We start from the raw sequence: 17955 nt of genomic DNA on the forward strand, positions 1-17955 counted from the left end.
AGTTCAATATGCAGTAATGTTATGTTGTAATTACTGTATTTAGGAATCTAGCACCAAAATATCACGATATATTGAAAACATTGACTTCAAAAATGGCTTGGTTAATCCAGAACCTTGGATAAGCGAGTCTTGGATTAGTGAGACTCTACTGTAACTGATATTTAGGAGATCACACCCAAATTAGTTATTCTATAGTACACTTTAATCACATTTTGCAGTATGTCATAATAGTAGCTGAAACATAATAAATATGTCAGCCTCTAAATCTACATGGCTTTTAAGGGGGAGTTTGTTTGTTTAGAAATAAAGCCCACTATATTTAAAGAGAAGGATGTAACAGCTAAGACATTATCCTTGTCAATTTAGTATTCAGAGCTCAGGAAAGAAACTTTGGGGGCACTGCTGCCTCTCAACTCACCTAACAATACGACAAAAAGTTGATTTTTTTTTTTGGACATAAAAAACTTTAACTTCCCTACAGTCTGTGATTTCCTCACTTTATCTCCTTGGTCCCTCTCTGCAATAGATTTCAAAAGGAGATTTCTTGAATACGGCAGACCTATTAATCAGATTTGTTGTACTTTGGTTTCCATATCTTCAGATGGGCTTTTTTATCTTCTGAAACAGTAGCAATGACTTTCTTGGCTCTCATTCAATTTATGCCAAGCAGCTGCAAAATACAGTGTACTGACTCAAATCAATTGAACGTCCTGTATTCTTGTATTGTGGTGCCAAATTCCAACCCTCTTGGCTACTACTATCAGCATAAACTGCTTGCTAAAGGCCATTTAATAGTTGAGTTACAGTAACATGAATGTGCTACATAAATTCTCATACTTTTAACGAAACAACTGGTTTACCTTTGGGTCATTGCACATTAAGTTACGGTGCAAGAAGTTATGAACAACTGTCTTCTGATTTAGGTCCTCTCTTTAAAGCAGGGATCTCCTAACTAAGGCCCGCAGGCCGAATGAGGCCGTCCAGAATAATTGACCCAGACCCTGCCCTAAACTTTACACTTAGGGTCTTCCTAAGACAGAAATGATTTGAAGGCACACAACAGTAACAACAACAATCCTAATTATAGCCATGTTGGTTGCATACTGCAAGTTTTAACTGTGTTTTTTAAATACAATATAACTGTACCCTTAATTCATTTATGACACAATAAATAAATAAATATTATCCGTTAAAAGCAAGCCCACAATTCCCATTAAAATACTGATAAGTTTATGTTGGTTGAAATTGTTCTTCAATCAAAATATTGTATTGTTCTTTCATGTTATTTTGCACTACAAATAAGATATGCGCAGTGTGCACATGAATGTGTTCATGTTTTCTCAAACTATAGTCCACCCGTCAACTGTCTTGTTGAGCTCTGGATACTCCGGTTGAGCTCTAGATCAGTGGTTCTCAACCTGGGGTCCTCAGATGTTTTTGGCCTTCAACTCCCAGAAATTCTAACTGCTGGCAAACTCGCTGGGATTTCTGGAAGTTGTAGGCCACAACATCTGGGGATCCAAGGTTGAGAACCACTGCTCTACACTTGATCTTAGCCAAAAGGCCACTTCTCTATCGCTTCTCGGCCTTTTGGCTAAGATCAAGTGTAGAGAACCACTGCTCTAGATTATCCATGGAGCCCTCCAGCTCTCATCTGATGATGGAGATGAACCTCCAACGGAGCTCTGTGGGTCATCTAGAATGGAGCCAGGTATGCCACCACAGCGGCAACACAGAAGGCTTCCCATGTCATGCAGGAAGCAATGGGAGGAAGTCACACGTTCAACACTTTCCCTGTGGAATCAGTTTCCTGTTGAACAGGGTGATACAGGGTGTGGGGTGAGAGGTTCCCCACGCCCCCCAACAACGGTCGCCGGATTTTCCACAATGCGTGTCAATTCTGGCAGCCCATGTGATGAGGTAGTAAGACTAAATTTCCACTGAGAATTTCAGAGCTGTAACCCTGTAAGACTATCTCACCCCCTGCACAGTTTTAAGAGTTTGTATGTCTAGTTAGGTTCCATTCAATCTGAAAGAAAAACTCTGCTGATTATTCCTTGCCCAGGAAAACCCAATTACATTATTGCAGTTGCCATACATTGACAGATAACCTAAAGATGCACACATGTGCACCCCCAAGGAGAATACCAATTTGCATACTGACCTAATCCACAATGAACAAAAGGCAAGACCAGTTGTCTTCCTATTACTCTTATCCAAGAATAGCATTCATAACAACCATGTGAAAAACATTTGAATGTACACAGAATGTTTATGTGTAAGAATATTTATAGCACTTCTTCATGCTATTTCTTGGAAGTTGTTTTAATAGCTGTATTAGTCTCTTTCAGTATGAAATGATGGGAGGGTTATCAAAAGGAGGAGTCTTGTGGAACCTTTAGGTCTTCCTGATTTATTTTGGCTTTCCGAGATGCAAAGATGGAGTACTGCACGATGTATTCAAGCTGTGGTATATATGTACGGTGACATACCATGTTTCCCTGAAAATAAGACAGTGTCTTATATTAATTTTTGCTCCCAAAGATGCACTATGTTTTATTTTCAGGGGATGTCTTATTTTTCCATGAAGAAGAATTCACATTTATTGTTGAACAAAAAAATGAACATTTTTGTATACTGTACAACAATTGTCATCACAAACCAGCATAACCAGACAAACTGTGAATCTTATCAATAATTTCTTGTTACTACCATGATTTCCATGTACAACAATCTATGGTACATACATTTACCAATCCTGCATGCTTTGGTGTTCTGTTTGGCAGGCATGCTTCCAAACAAAAACTTTGCTAGGTCTTACTTTTGAGGGAGGTCTTATATTTAGCAATTCAGCAAAACCTCTACTAGGTCTTATTTTTAGGGGATGTCTTATTTTTGGAGAAACAGGGTAGTTATGAGGATGTGATCAAAGTGAAATGAAAAGCAGTTATAACAGTCATAAACCTTGCAGGGACTGCTTTAACATACACAACCCTGTAATCTGTAAACTAATACCCAGGTCTGTTAGGTCAGTAGTCATTGGACTTCAATCCTTGAGGTGTTTTGGATTTCAGTTCCCAGAAGCTGCTTGTTTAATGGTCAGGGACTGTGAAAACTAAAGTCCAAAACCTATGGAGTACCAAAATGTACAAACCAGTGTGCTTGGCATTGAATGTTGTGGTGAGGAAACAATAAATTCTGTTAAAAGAGGTGGGCTTAGAATTGCAAACTTCAAACTCCCAGAATCTCTTAGTCCAAACTAGAAATGGGAAGGCCTGGAAAAAAAAAACAGGAAAATTGGGGGGAAAACCAGTTTTTTCTTGTTTTTTTTTCTAAAGCCATTTTTTTCTTGGAAAAATTGAAAAGTGTGTAGAATATGATAAGTTATATATCTATGACATGGTATTCAAACTATATATTATGAAGACCTTAATGAAAGATTTCTGAGACTTTTTATTTCTACACAACTTTTCACCAATTTTTGCAGAAAAAATGGCTTTGGAAAGAAAATTGAATTTTCTCCAGTTTTTTTTCCAAGCCTTCCTATCCTGAGTCTGAACTGAGGCCTTGCAGTTATGTTCCCCCCCCCCCCCTGAAATAAAACTGGCCTATTTAAATACTAAAACCAGTTCAATAACATGAGCAAGGACAATGGAAATTGTATGAGAACCCATCACGAACAACTATGGATCGAGATAGAATTGTGTGCATTTTTCTTTTATCTATTTCGCCTTATTGATTTTATTGTTTCAATCTCACTGCTGCTTGCCCTGGGTCTCCTTGCCTTGAAAGGCGTATATAAATGGGTAGGACAGTGTGCAACAAGAAGTATTAGAAGACTCAAACAAGGAAGAGACATTTTAATTTTCATCAAACTTCCCTTTAAGTTTTGTGAGACTACAAAAAATCTCTTGCTACCTAGGATCGCTGGGCTAAAAACTCTATCTTTAATGGTTGTGTAGAAGTAGGAATTCCAGCAGACAATGCTTGCCAGGCAAACTGATAACAAGACATCCCCCCGCCTCACACACACACACACACACTCTTGTGTCACTGGAGCAGTTTGTTCTTGTGTTCCTGGAAGCCCTGAACACATAACAGAAGCTGGCATTGCTCCTCTTCAAAACATGATGTTGTCCCCATACCAGGGCAGGGTTAATGATTGCTGCTTGGCCAGTGAAATTCCTTGGTTTATCTCCACTCATCAATGAAAGTCCAGCCCCAGGGCCCTTGACCTGCTGCAATCTACGCAAGCAATGTCCACGTCCCTGAAGGCCAAGCCCATGCAGACGTGGAACTGGAATTCAACTGGCTACCAATTTGGTCACTCTCTGATGCCATCTTTTCTGTTCTGCACAACGACCATGCATGGACGGTGCTCTCACCACTATGAAGCATGGGCATAAATTATTGCAATCTTTAACCAGGACTATTTACATCCTACCACATTTGGCCTTGTTCATAGAATTTCATTGGGAAAGGGAATTCAAGAATTGCTCATCTTCTATTTGTAATCTTCCCGCATTTTCCTACCACTTCTTACCAGCAAAACTATAATTAAGGTTGCAAAGAGTGGGATTGGGTACAGGATAAATGTCTTGATAAATAGTGCTAGGAGTTGTTCACCTGGAAGCATTCTAGGTCTAGATTTGATACAACCTCCCCTATTGTGCTTCAATATCCATTTTTATAATTATTTTATACCTTCAATTTACTAAAAGTACCAAGTTGGTAAGGAGCCCCGGTGGCGAAGTGCGTTAAAGCACTGAGCTGCTGAACTTGCAGACCGAAAGATCCCAGGTTCAAATCCCGGGAGCGGCTTGAGCGCCCACTGTTAGCTCCAGCTCCTGCCAAGCTAGCAGTCCGAAAACATGCCAATGTGAGTAGATCAATAGGTACCGCTCCGGCGGGAAGGTAACAGCGCTCCATGCAGTCATGCCGACCTTGGAGGTGTCTACAGACAACGCCGGCTCTTCGGCTTAGAAATGGAGATGAGCACCAACCCCCAGAGTCAGACATGACTGGACTTAACGTCAGGGGAAAACCTTTACCTTTACCTCTACCAAGTTGGTATGAAACTGTGACCTTTATTTCCTGTGCTGGTCTATGACCGAAATAAATGATTTGATTTTGATACAACCAAAAATTTAAGGCAAACACTTAACAAGACTGGGATGATTAAAATGATTGAAAGCCACATTTAATTTATTTTATTTGCCCATTCCTTTATCATACATCCTCCCTTTTTGCACTACCCAAACCTTATGCAATTCTATATGGCCAATCTAAGTTTTGAAAATTACCAGTAGCTGCTACATTTCCCACCCTCAGCTTTTCCCAGTTTTTTGTGGTAAAATTAGGTGCCTCGGCTTATATTCGTGTCAGCTTATACTCAAGTATATGCTGTATTTGTAAAGGGTTAACCAATTAATAACAACTCTACTATCCCCATATTTCCCCCCTTTTTTCTTTCCCTCACCCCCATTCCTCAGTGTGAAATTATTTTATTTTTGCTTAGAAATGCTTAATAATTTTTTGCCATAAAGTAAAAGAAAAAAATATCAAGGCAAAAGCTGTCTTGCAACCTTTCTTGTCAAAAACTCACTCCACTGGATAGGAAAAACTGTACTGTTCTTGGTCCAGTCTACACAGTACTAAAAATGCTCCTTGGTTCTGATTCTAATCTGATCAGTGATTGGAATCCTATTGGATGGTCTCAACTAATGTAGACCCACTGAATAAATTATTGACCTTTTAATCCAAACTTTTAAAATAGTGTGAGTTTTTTAAAAGTTCTGTGTATATGGCTTTGCTTAGTAATATGTAGTGAGATTTATGCCAGATAACATAATTTGTTTCTTCCTTCCTTCCTTCCTTCCTTCCTTCCTTCCTTCCTTCCTTCCTTCCTTCCTTCCTTCCTTCCTTCCTTCCTTCCTTCCTTCTTCTGTCTTACTGCATTTCGAATAATAAAATAACAACAACAATCTTTATTTGTAGACCTCCCTATCTCCCCGAGAGGACTCAGGGCGGTTTCCAACATATATGGCAAACATTCAATGCCAACTTGAAAACATACAAAGAAATTATATCAAAACAGAACATATTGAACAGTATAAAACAGCCTAATTTTGAACAAAATTAACCAAAAATCAGATTTAAATAAACCAGATGGACATAATAAGGAGAGATTAAGGAGAAGCCTATTAAACACCAAATTAGGTTATGATTTTACAAATTAAGCACCAAAACATCATGTTATACAACAAATTTGACAGAAAAAGTAGTTCAATAGGAAGTAATGCTACGTAGTAATTACTGTATTTATGAATTTAGCACCAAAATATCACGATGTATTGAAAACATTGACTACAAAAATGCATTGGATAATCCAGAACGTTGGATAAGCGAATGTTGGATAAGTGAGACTCTACTGTACTGCAAATAAATAAATATTTAATAAATATATTTAAAAACCCTCTTGTGTGTGTGTTTGTCTCTTCCAGGCTTGAGATTAATATTGGGAAAGGCAGCATGTTTGGCATCATTTCCCCCGTTTTCTATGCTATTTGCCCACACATATTCTCATACAGTGAGTCCTTGGTATCACCAGAGTTTGGTTCCAGGTATTCAAGTCCAATTATGTACAATGGCATAATAAATTAATTCCATTTATATCAAATGGCAAAATCCATCTTAAAAACAAATATTTTAAAGACAGTGATACGTGAATCTGTAGATTAAGAATCCATGGATACCAAAGGTTAGCTGTATTCTCTGCTTAGTTTCACACATTGAAAAGTCTGCACACAGATGCAGCATATTTCCACGTATATCATAGGGAAATAATGGCCAAAATTGCTTTAAGTCGGGGGGAAGAGGAGGCAAGGTCACCGCTGGACTGGATACAGGCAGCATAAACTGAAGCCAAGCACAATGGAGACGTTAATACTATTTCTCAAGAAAGTCCGGAACTCCTGTTTATTCAAGTGATACTTCATAGGTGCAGAGATGACAAGCTTTTCAAACAATAGTTGTTCTGAGACCATTTTACAACCCTTGGCTCCTAAAAAGCTCCCAGAGAATCCACTATTTAGCTAAAATAACCTTGGTACACCAAAAAGAGCACGATTGATGTGATGTTTTTGTTAGCAAAACGAAAAGAATTAACCATGCTATTCTCAATTAATGCTGACTGGTTCAGGATGGGATCACTATTAAATCCCTTTTACTATCATATTCTCAGTTCATACGGGAATAGAGAACGTATGATAGTGACAAACCAATACCAGTGCACTGTGACCCTTTTAAAAACCTCAATTGAATGTACCGGGGGACACACACATATAATCTTTCCAGCAGAACAAGCAGGGATCAATAGAACTATCAGAAAGGGATATTGGGCACAGTATATATATTAATCAATGGGAGGAAATATGGAATAAAAAATTAAAATTTACCACAGCTACTGAAATCCAAGAAAACTGGTACAAATTATTCTACAGATGGTATTACACCCCAACAAAACTGGCTAAATTCAACAAAGACATCTCCAATAAATGTTGGAAGTGCAACAAAGAAATAGGCACCTTTATCCATCAATGGTGGAAATACAAAAGAATTAAAAAGTACTGGAACAACATACACAATGCGACACAAAAAATTATCGGGAAAAATTTCCCCTTACTGCCAGTAACATACCTGGCGGGAATATCTAACACAAAGTTGAACCCCAACAAAACTGGCTAAATTCAACAAAGACATCTCCAATAAATGTTGGAAGTGCAACAAAGAAATAGGCACCTTTATCCATCAATGGTGGAAATACAAAAGAATTAAAAAGTACTGGAACAACATACACAATGCGACACAAAAAATTATCGGGAAAGGGCAGGGCCCGACTCACCGGGCCCTGCAGATTGCTGGGAAGGGCGCTCCCTCCCTCCCAGCATGGCGGCGACCGGGGGGCTTCTTCTTCCCAGGAGCCCCCTCGGCGCGGCGGGAAGGTTTCCCGCCATCAGGGCCCTCCGTGGGCGGGGCCGCACCAGGCTCCGCCCCCAAGAAGATCTACAGCAGCCATTCTGAGGCTGCAGCTTGGGTCCCATGGCTATGGTCTTTGGCATCCCATTGGCGAAGGATAAGACCGAGGGCCCCTCAACGGACATCACCTACTTGGGCATTCAATTGGATTCCATTTTGGGAGTGTCTCGCTTGCCCGAGGACAAACTGACCAAGCTAAAAGGACTACTGTGTGAGGCCATCGCCAAGAACAAGATCACCCTCAGAGAATTGCAGGCCATTCTAGGGCACCTCAGGTGGTGGAGGACTCAGGTCATCGGACAGCTGCATGGCAGCGCCTCAGCGGTATCCAGTTACCCACATTGTTCTTCAAGTCATTGTTTTGTTTTGTTGGCTACGGAAGTTAGGGTTGGCGGCAAGGAGAGTGGGGGGTCCCCACCCTCCTTTTGTGGCGTATGACATGGGTCGCGGATCTCGTAAAATACTCCACCCCCCCCCTTTTCATTGGCATTAGGGGGGAGGGGATATTTTGGCCACCGCCAGGTGGCGCTGGAGACCGACTACCGGGTCAGGTGTCGGTTGTGCCGTGACTCTTTTGGATCAGACAGCAATGGGCTGTCTGATCGTTGATCCGGGACCCATGCAGGCAGCCAACCCTTCATTCTGTAACCAATAAAATGTTGTGGCCAGTTTACCCAAAAACAGTTATTGTCAGTGTGTTTATTGTTCACCAGCATACGGCGGAGACAGTCGACCATGCCCAGGCAAAGGGCAGGGCCCGACTCACCGGGCCCTGCAGATTGCTGGGAAGGGCGCTCCCTCCCTCCCAGCATGGCGGCGACCGGGGGGCTTCTTCTTCCCAGGAGCCCCCTCGGCGCGGCGGGAAGGTTTCCCGCCATCAGGGCCCTCCGTGGGCGGGGCCGCACCAGGCTCCGCCCCAAGAAGATCTACAGCAGCCATTCTGAGGCTGCAGCTTGCCATCCCGCCCACCCTGCTGGCTTTCATGTTACATTGTTTGTCACAACTGTTGGTGGCGTATGACATGGGTCGCGGATCTCGTAAAATACTCCACCCCCCCCTTTTCATTGGCATTAGGGGGGAGGGGATATTTTGGCCACCGCCAGGTGGCGCTGGAGACCGACTACCGGGTCAGGTGTCGGTTGTGCCGTGACTCTTTTGGATCAGACAGCAATGGGCTGTCTGATCGTTGATCCGGGACCCATGCAGGCAGCCAACCCTTCATTCTGTAACCAATAAAATGTTGTGGCCAGTTTACCCAAAAACAGTTATTGTCAGTGTGTTTATTGTTCACCAGCATACGGCGGAGACAGTCGACCATGCCCAGGCAAAAATTTCCCCTTACTGCCAGTAACATACCTGGCGGGAATATCTAACACAAAGTTGAACAAAAATCAAGACAAATTACTCTTCTTAATAGGGACTGCAGCAAGACTCGTTCTGGCAAGAGTTTTGAAACAAAAAAATGTTCCCACTATAGAAGATTAGATCTTAAAGCTTTTTGATATAATCCAAATGGACAGCCTAACACAAAAGTTACAAGATAAAAAGGAAACAACAGACTGGTCAGGTTTTAAAGACTTTATTCGAAAAGAAGGATACACATTAATAATAGACATATCGCTTTCACTGTATACATTACTTATATATTACAATAAAAATCACTATTAAAAATAAAAATAAAAAATAGAACTATCAGAAAGACAGTTTATTTATTTACGGCATTTTATAGTAAAAATGGTTTTTAGAGAAGCTTACATAATTTTATTATTATTATTATTATTATTATTATTATTATTATTATTATTATTAATATCCTGCCTTTCTCCTGGAGGAGGAACCAAGGCAGCTTTCAAAACAATAAGTTAAATCAACTTCACTACTCATGATTATAATCATTACAAAACGCAATTATATAGTCAACTCAAAACCGCAAAATACTGAACATTGAAAACTGATACTAATTATGGACAAACTATTTAAGTACATTTAAAACAAAGTCAGTTTACATATTTCAGAGGAAGGAAATGGCAAAATCACAGCTAAGAATCCCTTGCATAAGAAAATCCTATGAAATGCATGTGTTTGTTATAAATGGACAGCCACACACAATAGAAATAGGGACCCATATTTCATTATCCACCTTTACTCTTTGCTATCAATGTGGCATCATGCCATAAGTTGAGCCATAAAATTCACTGCAGTGAAATCAGCTCGGAAAAATGTGGAAAGCATTGTAGACACCCGCCACTACTGAAATGTATTATAGAATCCCAAACAAATGCACCCCAAGGACATACCTGGGGCAACACAACTGATAAACATTTATCACATCAGTCTGTTATTTTATGGGGATTGTGTTGCTTAAGCAAACAGAAACATCCTGTTATGAGAATGATGCTTTTTCACATCTCATTGTAATTATTACACTATGATACACGTGTCAAATGCAAGGCCTATGGGCCGAATGCAACTCGCGATGTCATTTTCTGTGGCTCTTGATGCCAGGGCAACATAATTACATTTAGACTGTCTTGCAATTACAACCAGCCCTTTGAAGGCAATCATAAGGCTGATGTGTCCCTTAGTGAAAATGAGTTTGACACCCTTTCACTATGGCAATGCAAATTCCTTCAATCAGCCAAACTTCCTATTCGTGTTCTCCCTACCCAATGCATGCACACTGTGAGTTGTTTGGATTTTTTTGTGCAACTGCTCAATTCCACAGTTTCAGGATTCTCATGAGACCTTCCTCTACTTTGCATTATTAGATCTGTAGCAGAAGGAAACTATCACACAAGAAATAGTAGCGGGAAATCAACAATATTGAATTGATTGGTTTTTTTCTGTCATTAAAAAGAGACTATGCAACCATGATTCAAGTGCAATGCAACTTTGGGACAAAAAACCCATAAGCTTCAGTTACTTTTATCCTACCATAATTGCACTTTATCAGCCTCATGTCATAAAGTCCGCAGACATCAGGCTGTGCAGTTCAAAGCCATACCATAGTCCTCTTCCCTCGCTTCCCTCCGGTGGCACAATGGGTTAAACCCTTGTGCTGCTGAACTGCTGACCTGAAGGTTGGCAGTTTGAATCCACAGGATGCGTTGAGCTCCCACTGTTAGTCCTAGCACTTCTCAACCTAGTAGTTTGAAAACATGCAAATGTGAGTAGATAAATAGGTACTACTTCTGTGAGAAAGGCATAAATATGCTCCAAGCAGCCATGTTGGTCACACGACTAGGAGGTGATAACACAGGCTCCTCTGCTTGGAAATGGAGAAGAGTGCCTTCCGCAAAGCCAGAGATGAGCACCGCCTCCAGAGCCAGAAATTAAAGGAAAAGCCTTTGCCTTTGCCTGTGTACGTGTGTCTCATTGTAACAAGGCATTGAATGTTTGCCTGTATCTGTTTATACTGTAAGATGCTCTAAGTCCATACGAGGATAGAGGTGGAATATAAATAAACCATTATTATTATTATTATTATTATTATTATTATTATTATTATTATTATTAGTATGACACAGCAAACAAGATAGATATGCTGGATTTCATTTCACAAAATCACAAGTCGAACACTTCCCAAGTGTCTAGGACTGTGTGATGTATTTTCGGATGATGCGGCAGCCAGGCTACTCACAAGAACACCCATGAAATGCCACATAACACCAGTGCTGCAGCATCTGCATTGGCTTCCAACTGATTACCGTGGTCTATATAAAATGCTAGTCCTGACTTTTAAAACTCTTTACGGCCAGGGCCCATCGTACCTCAGGGACCGTTTCTCCTTCTCCCATCATCGGAGGTCGCAACGACCATCCCAACGAGACTTACTCTATGTACCGGGTCCTAGAGAAGTGCACTTGGAAAGGACCAGATGCAGAGCTTTTTCTATTTCTGCCCCTGCCTTATGGAATGCCTTGCTGCCCTATATGAGAGCCATGCGTGAGTTAGGGCCTTTTACCCTAGCACTCAAGACATGGCTCTTTACTAGAGCTTTTAATCTATTTTAATTTTTATCAATATTTGTATGTACGTATTTTTATCCTTTACAATTTTATCTTGTAAATCGCCTAGAGCATCATGGATGGAGGGCGATTAATAAGTAATTAAATGATGATGATGATGATGATGATGATGATGATGATGATTTTCGAATGATGCGTGCAGATCCCAGTAGGGTGGCCTTTTGCAGTTGGCAGATCGTAATTTTGTCAATGTCTGTTGTTGTTGTTGTTGTTGTTGTTGTTGTTGTTGTTATTATTATTATAATTATTATTATAATATATTATTTAAACTTGGTGCATGTACATACAGTCTTTGATATTGATGAATATAGAAAGGGAACACTTGTATAAATAAAGAATTGGCAACATGCATAGGAAGGGCAAAGGGTTTATGCTTCCAACTCTGCTCAAGCATCATATGGACTGCCAGCAAAAATACTAAGCAAATAACCAGCTTAGCCTGCTCCTCTGCTACCCAGCTTTCATAGGATAAAGAAGAGATAATGACACATGTCTTGTTTAAGATGAAGGGAAGCACAGTCCTGCCTGTCCATGTGTTTCTGAGAGAAGATGATAAACACAACGAAACGATCTATTCTTCTGGTTCTGGAACAACTCTCTCCTCCTTTCGTCTGCTCCCCATAGAAAAAGGAAGGCATCAGGCAATGGATCAACATAGATGTGGATAAAATTACTTTATTTGGACTACAACTTGCTGACCCCACAGCCAGCATGCTTTTTTTGTGTGTGTGTCAGGAGCAACTTGGGAAACTGCAAGTCGCTTCTGGTGTGAGAGAATTGGCCGTCTGTAAGGATGTTGCCCAGGGGACACCCAGATGTTTTTGATGTTTTACCATCCTTGTGGGAGGCTTCTGTCATGTCTCCACATGGAGCTAGAGCTGACAAAGGGAGCTCAATTGCACTCTCCCCGAGTTGAATTCGAACCGGCAACCTTCAGGTCAGCAACCCAACCTCCAAATCATCAGTGCTGCCAGCACAAGGCTTCAACTCAGTGGTTCTCAACCGAGGGTCCCCAGATGTTTTTGGCCTTCAACTCCCAGAAATCCTAACAGCTGGTAAACTGGCTGGGATTTCTGGGAGTTGTAAGTCAAAACACCTGGGGATCCCCAGGTTGTGAACCACTGCTTTAACCCATTGTGCCACGGGGGCTCCCTAACAGGGCCGGCCGGAGATATTTTTAAATGTTAAGCGGGGGGCTAAAAAGCGCCCCCGCCACCGGCCCCGCCTCCCACGCCCTGGCCCCGCCCAGCGTGCCCTGGCCCCGCCTCCCACGCTGTGTGGGAGGCGGGGCCAGGGCGAATAGTGCGGGGGGTGGGGCCAGAGTTGGCCCCGCCCCCCGTGCCCTGGCCGCGACCAGGAAGTAAGGCCCGAATGGCCTAGCTGTGCTGTGCGCATGCGCACAGCACAGCTAGGCCATTTTGCCCTTAGTCAACAAACTAAGGGCAAAAATGGCCTATCTGGCAGTGCGCATGCGCACAGCTAGGCCATTCGGGCCTGACTTCCTGGTCGCGGCCGGCGACCGCCCGGGCGATCGCCGGCCGCGACCAGGAAGTCAGGCCCGAATGGGCTATCTGCGCTGTGCGCACAGGCACAGCGCAGATAGCCCATTCGGGCCTGACTTCCTGGTCGCGGCCGGCGATCGCCCGGGCGGTCGCCGGCCGCGACCAGGAAGTCAGGCCCGAATGGCCTAGCTGTGCTGTGCGCGTGCGCACAGCACAGCTAGGCCATTTGCCCTTAGTTTGTTACTAAGGGCAAAAATGGCTTATCTGGCTGTGCGCATGCGCACAGCCAGATAAGCCATTTTTGCCCTTAGTTTGTTACTAAGGGCAAATGGCCTAGCTGTGCTGTGCGCACGCGCACAGCACAGCTAGGCCATTCGGGCCTGACTTCCTGGTCGCGGCCGGCGACCGCCCGGGCGATCGCCGGCCGCGACCAGGAAGTCAGGCCCGAATGGGCTATCTGCGCTGTGCGCACGGGCACAGCGCAGATAGCCCATTCGGGCCTGACTTCCTGGTCGCGGCCGGCGATCGCCCGGGCGGTCGCCGGCCGCGACCAGGAAGTCAGGCCCGAATGGCCTAGCTGTGCTGTGCGCGTGCGCACAGCACAGCTAGGCCATTTTGCCCTTAGTAACAAACTAAGGGCAAAAATGGCTTATCTGGCTGTGCGCATGCGCACAGCACAGATAGGCCATTTTTGCCCTTAGTTTGTTACTAAGGGCAAAATGGCCTAGGTGCTTGGCGCGGGCGCGGGGATTGAAGCCCCGCGGGCCCGCGCCAACACCGGAGGCGTCGGTGGCGCTACGGGTCGCTGTCGACGCCTCGACAGCGCCCCTAGCAGCCAGCGCCCGAGGCGGCCGCGTCAGCGGCCGCCTAGTAACAACCGGCCCTGCTCCCTAACATGTTAGTGAGTCTATTTGACAAGTGATTCAAAGTGTATTGGCCACATTTCAAACAAACAAATTCTTTGACCACTTTGGATACTTTCCACTGCCCTTCTTGCCAGAAAGGATTAAAGTCAGAATGGAAAAATCCAGCTGTTTTGCTTTGTCCTGCCTTGAAAATTTTTAAACCACAAGTTCCTCTGAATATAAAGTAATGTGTGAAGTTTGCTAAAGGCTTCCAAATAATGAACAGAAACAAAAGCTTCCTTCATTCTTGCTGGCTATATTTAATAGGCAGTGATATTCTCATCAGAAAGTGGAAGAAGATATAGCCTAACTTCCTACCCCAAATATGAAAGCAATTGTGAATGGGAGTAAATTGTTATTTAAAAATGACTTCTCAGTGATGGCTTCTCAGCTCCAGGGATTCTTGGATGAAGCCGATTATCTGTATCCCTTGCAGTCTGGTTTAGGCCTGGTCATGGAACGAAGAGTGCTTTGGTCACCTTGGTGGATGACCTCCATAGAGAACTAGACAGGGGAAGTGTATCCCTGCTAGTTCTCTTGGACATCTCAGCGGCTTTCGATGCTATCAACCATGGTATTCTTCTGGGTTGGCTCTCCGTAATGTCTCTTGGGGGTTCCACTCCTTACTGGAGGACCGTTCCCAGATGGTGATGCTGAGGGTAACCTGCTCAGACCCCTGGCCACAGACCTGTGGGGTCCCATAAGGTTCCATTCTATCCCTCATACTTTTTAATGTCTACATGAAACTGCTGGGTGAGGTCATCTGGAGTTTTGGAGTTGGGTACCATCTCTACGCAGATGACACACAACTCTACTACTCCTTTACACCTAAATCCAAGGAAGCTCCCCAGATCCTGGGCAGTGTCTTACAGCTGTAATGGACTAGATGAGGGCTAATAAGTTGAAGTTCAATTCTGACAAGACAGAGGCCCTCCTGGTCAGTCGTGGGGCCGATCGTGGTATGGGGTGGCAACCTGTGCTCGATGGGGTTACACTCCCCCTGAGGACACAGGCCTGCAGTCTGGGGTTCCTCCTGGATTCAGCAATGATGGTTGAAGCTCAGGTGTCGGTGGTAGCCAGGAGGGCCTTCTCACAGTTAAAGCTTATGTGCCAGCTGTGACTGTAGCTCAAAAAACCTTTCTTGGCCACGGTGGTTCGTGCCTTAGTAATAGCTAAAACGAATTACTGCAATGCACTCTACATGGGGCTGCCTTTGAAAATGGTTCAGAAATTGCAATGGTGTAACGATCAGCAGCCAGATTACTAACTGGGCCTAGCTATACGGAACATACCATGCCCCTATTGAAGCAGCTCCACTGGCTACCAATAAGTTTCCAGTCCCGATTCAAAGTGTAGGTTTTTACCTATCAAGCCCTACAAACTATCTACAGACCCAACAACAAATGCTATGGTCAGCGAAGGACAAGAGGGATCCTCTCACCTCTGCAGGAGTCTACCGTATACCATGCAGCTGTGGCCAAGTCTACATAGGGACCACCAAACACAGCATTGCCCAAAGACGAGTCAAAGAACATGAAAGGCACTGCAGACTAACTCAACCAGAGAAATCAGCCATAGCAGAGCACTTGATGAACCAACCTGGACACAGTATATTATTTGAGAACACAGAAATGCTTGACCACTCCAACAACTATCATGTCAGACTACACAGAGAAGCCATTGAAATCCACAAGCATGTTGACAAGTTCAACAGAAAGGAGGAAACCATGAAAATGAACAAAATCTGGCTACCAGTATTAAAAAACTCAAAAATCAGAACAGTAAATAAGAAGCAACACTCTGAGACATGGGAACTAGGGGCAGCTAACAAAGGATGCCCCAGGCAGAAAGTAGCTAGTAGATGAAGCCATTAAATGCAAATTAGGGTGATTAACTGCAACATTCACACTGGCCTCCAACTGACAAGAGTTCTTCTCTCACCCTGGACTTCCCACAGATATATATAAACCTTCCTTGCTGAGTTTCTCCATACCTCACAACCAGGGAAGTCATGCTCCCCCTCTATTCTGCCTTGGTCAAACCACACCTGGAATACTGTGTCCAGTTTTGGGCACCGCAGTTGAAGGGAGATGTTGACAAGCTGGAAAGCGTCCAGAGGAGGGCGACTAAAATGATTAAGGGTCTGGAGAACAAGCCCTATGAAGAGCGGCTTAAAGAGCTGGGCATGTTTAGCCTGCAGAAGAGGAGACATGATAACCATGTACAAATACGTGAAGGGAAGTCACAGGGAGGAGGGAGCAAACTTGTTTTCTGCTGCCCTGCAGACTAGGACACGGAACAATGGCTTCAAACTACAGGAAAGGAGATTCCACTTGAACATCAGGAAGAACTTCCTCACTGTGAGAGCTGTTCGACAGTGGAACTCTCTCCCCCGGGCTGTGGTGGAGGCTCCTTCTTTGGAGGCTTTTAAGCAGAGGCTGGATGGCCATCTGTCGGGGGTGCTTTGAATGCGATTTCCTGCTTCTTAGCAGGGGGTTGGACTGGATGGCCCATGAGATCTCTTCCAACTCTACTATTCTATGATTCTATGATTCTATGATTCTCTGAGGATGCCTGCCATAAATGTGGGCGAAACGTCAGGAGAAAATACTTCTAGAACATGGCCATACAGCCCGGAAAACATACAACAACCCTTATATGTTGTTGTTTTCTTTCTATAAATTGTGTGGTACCACTGTGTGTTATTCTGTAAGCCGCCCCAAGTCCCTATGGGTGATGGTGGCAGGGTATAACTAAAGATTATTATTATTATTATTATTATTATTATTATTATTATTATTATTATTATTATTATTATTAAAATGAGATGAATTTCTTTCCTATACAGGCAGTCCCTGATTTACAAACATCAACTTACAAACAATTCATACTGAAGAATGGAGGTAAGACAACAAGAAGTGACAGAAAACGCCCTTCAGGAAGGGAAAAGGGTTATCATGGGGAAAAGGTGTTTCCATTGATGCTTTACCATCAATTCTTATTTCTGTAAAAAGCCAAATTTTTCAAAATTCATTTATCACAGGGACAGAAAGTGAGGTGAAATCTTCTGAACAGAGATACAGATAGCAAAACAAATTCCACAATGGTGTTAACCCTTCCCTATGCTATCCAAATGTATATGGAATTACACTGTTCCAACTTACATACAAATTCAACTTAAAACCAAAACTACAGAACCTATCTTGTTCATAATTTGCGGACTGCCTGTACTTAGATTAGAACGACTCTTGTTTTTAGTACATCTATCAAAGGAGCTTATTTTTAACTTGTTCTGACTCCATCCTATTACAGCTAGCTCTGAGGCTTTTTGATAAAGCAACCAAGGAGTCTGCCTCTGTTTATGCAAAAGCAAACCCTTGGGATGACATTCTTGGGCTATTTATACTTCACCAATCAAAGGAATGAAGGATGCAAAAAAACTAAAAAGCCATTAAGTCCTATCATATGCAGCTCTTTTCCCTG

Source organism: Anolis carolinensis, chromosome 6, assembly GCF_035594765.1.
Source record: "Anolis carolinensis isolate JA03-04 chromosome 6, rAnoCar3.1.pri, whole genome shotgun sequence".
Taxonomy (NCBI): domain Eukaryota; kingdom Metazoa; phylum Chordata; class Lepidosauria; order Squamata; family Dactyloidae; genus Anolis; species Anolis carolinensis.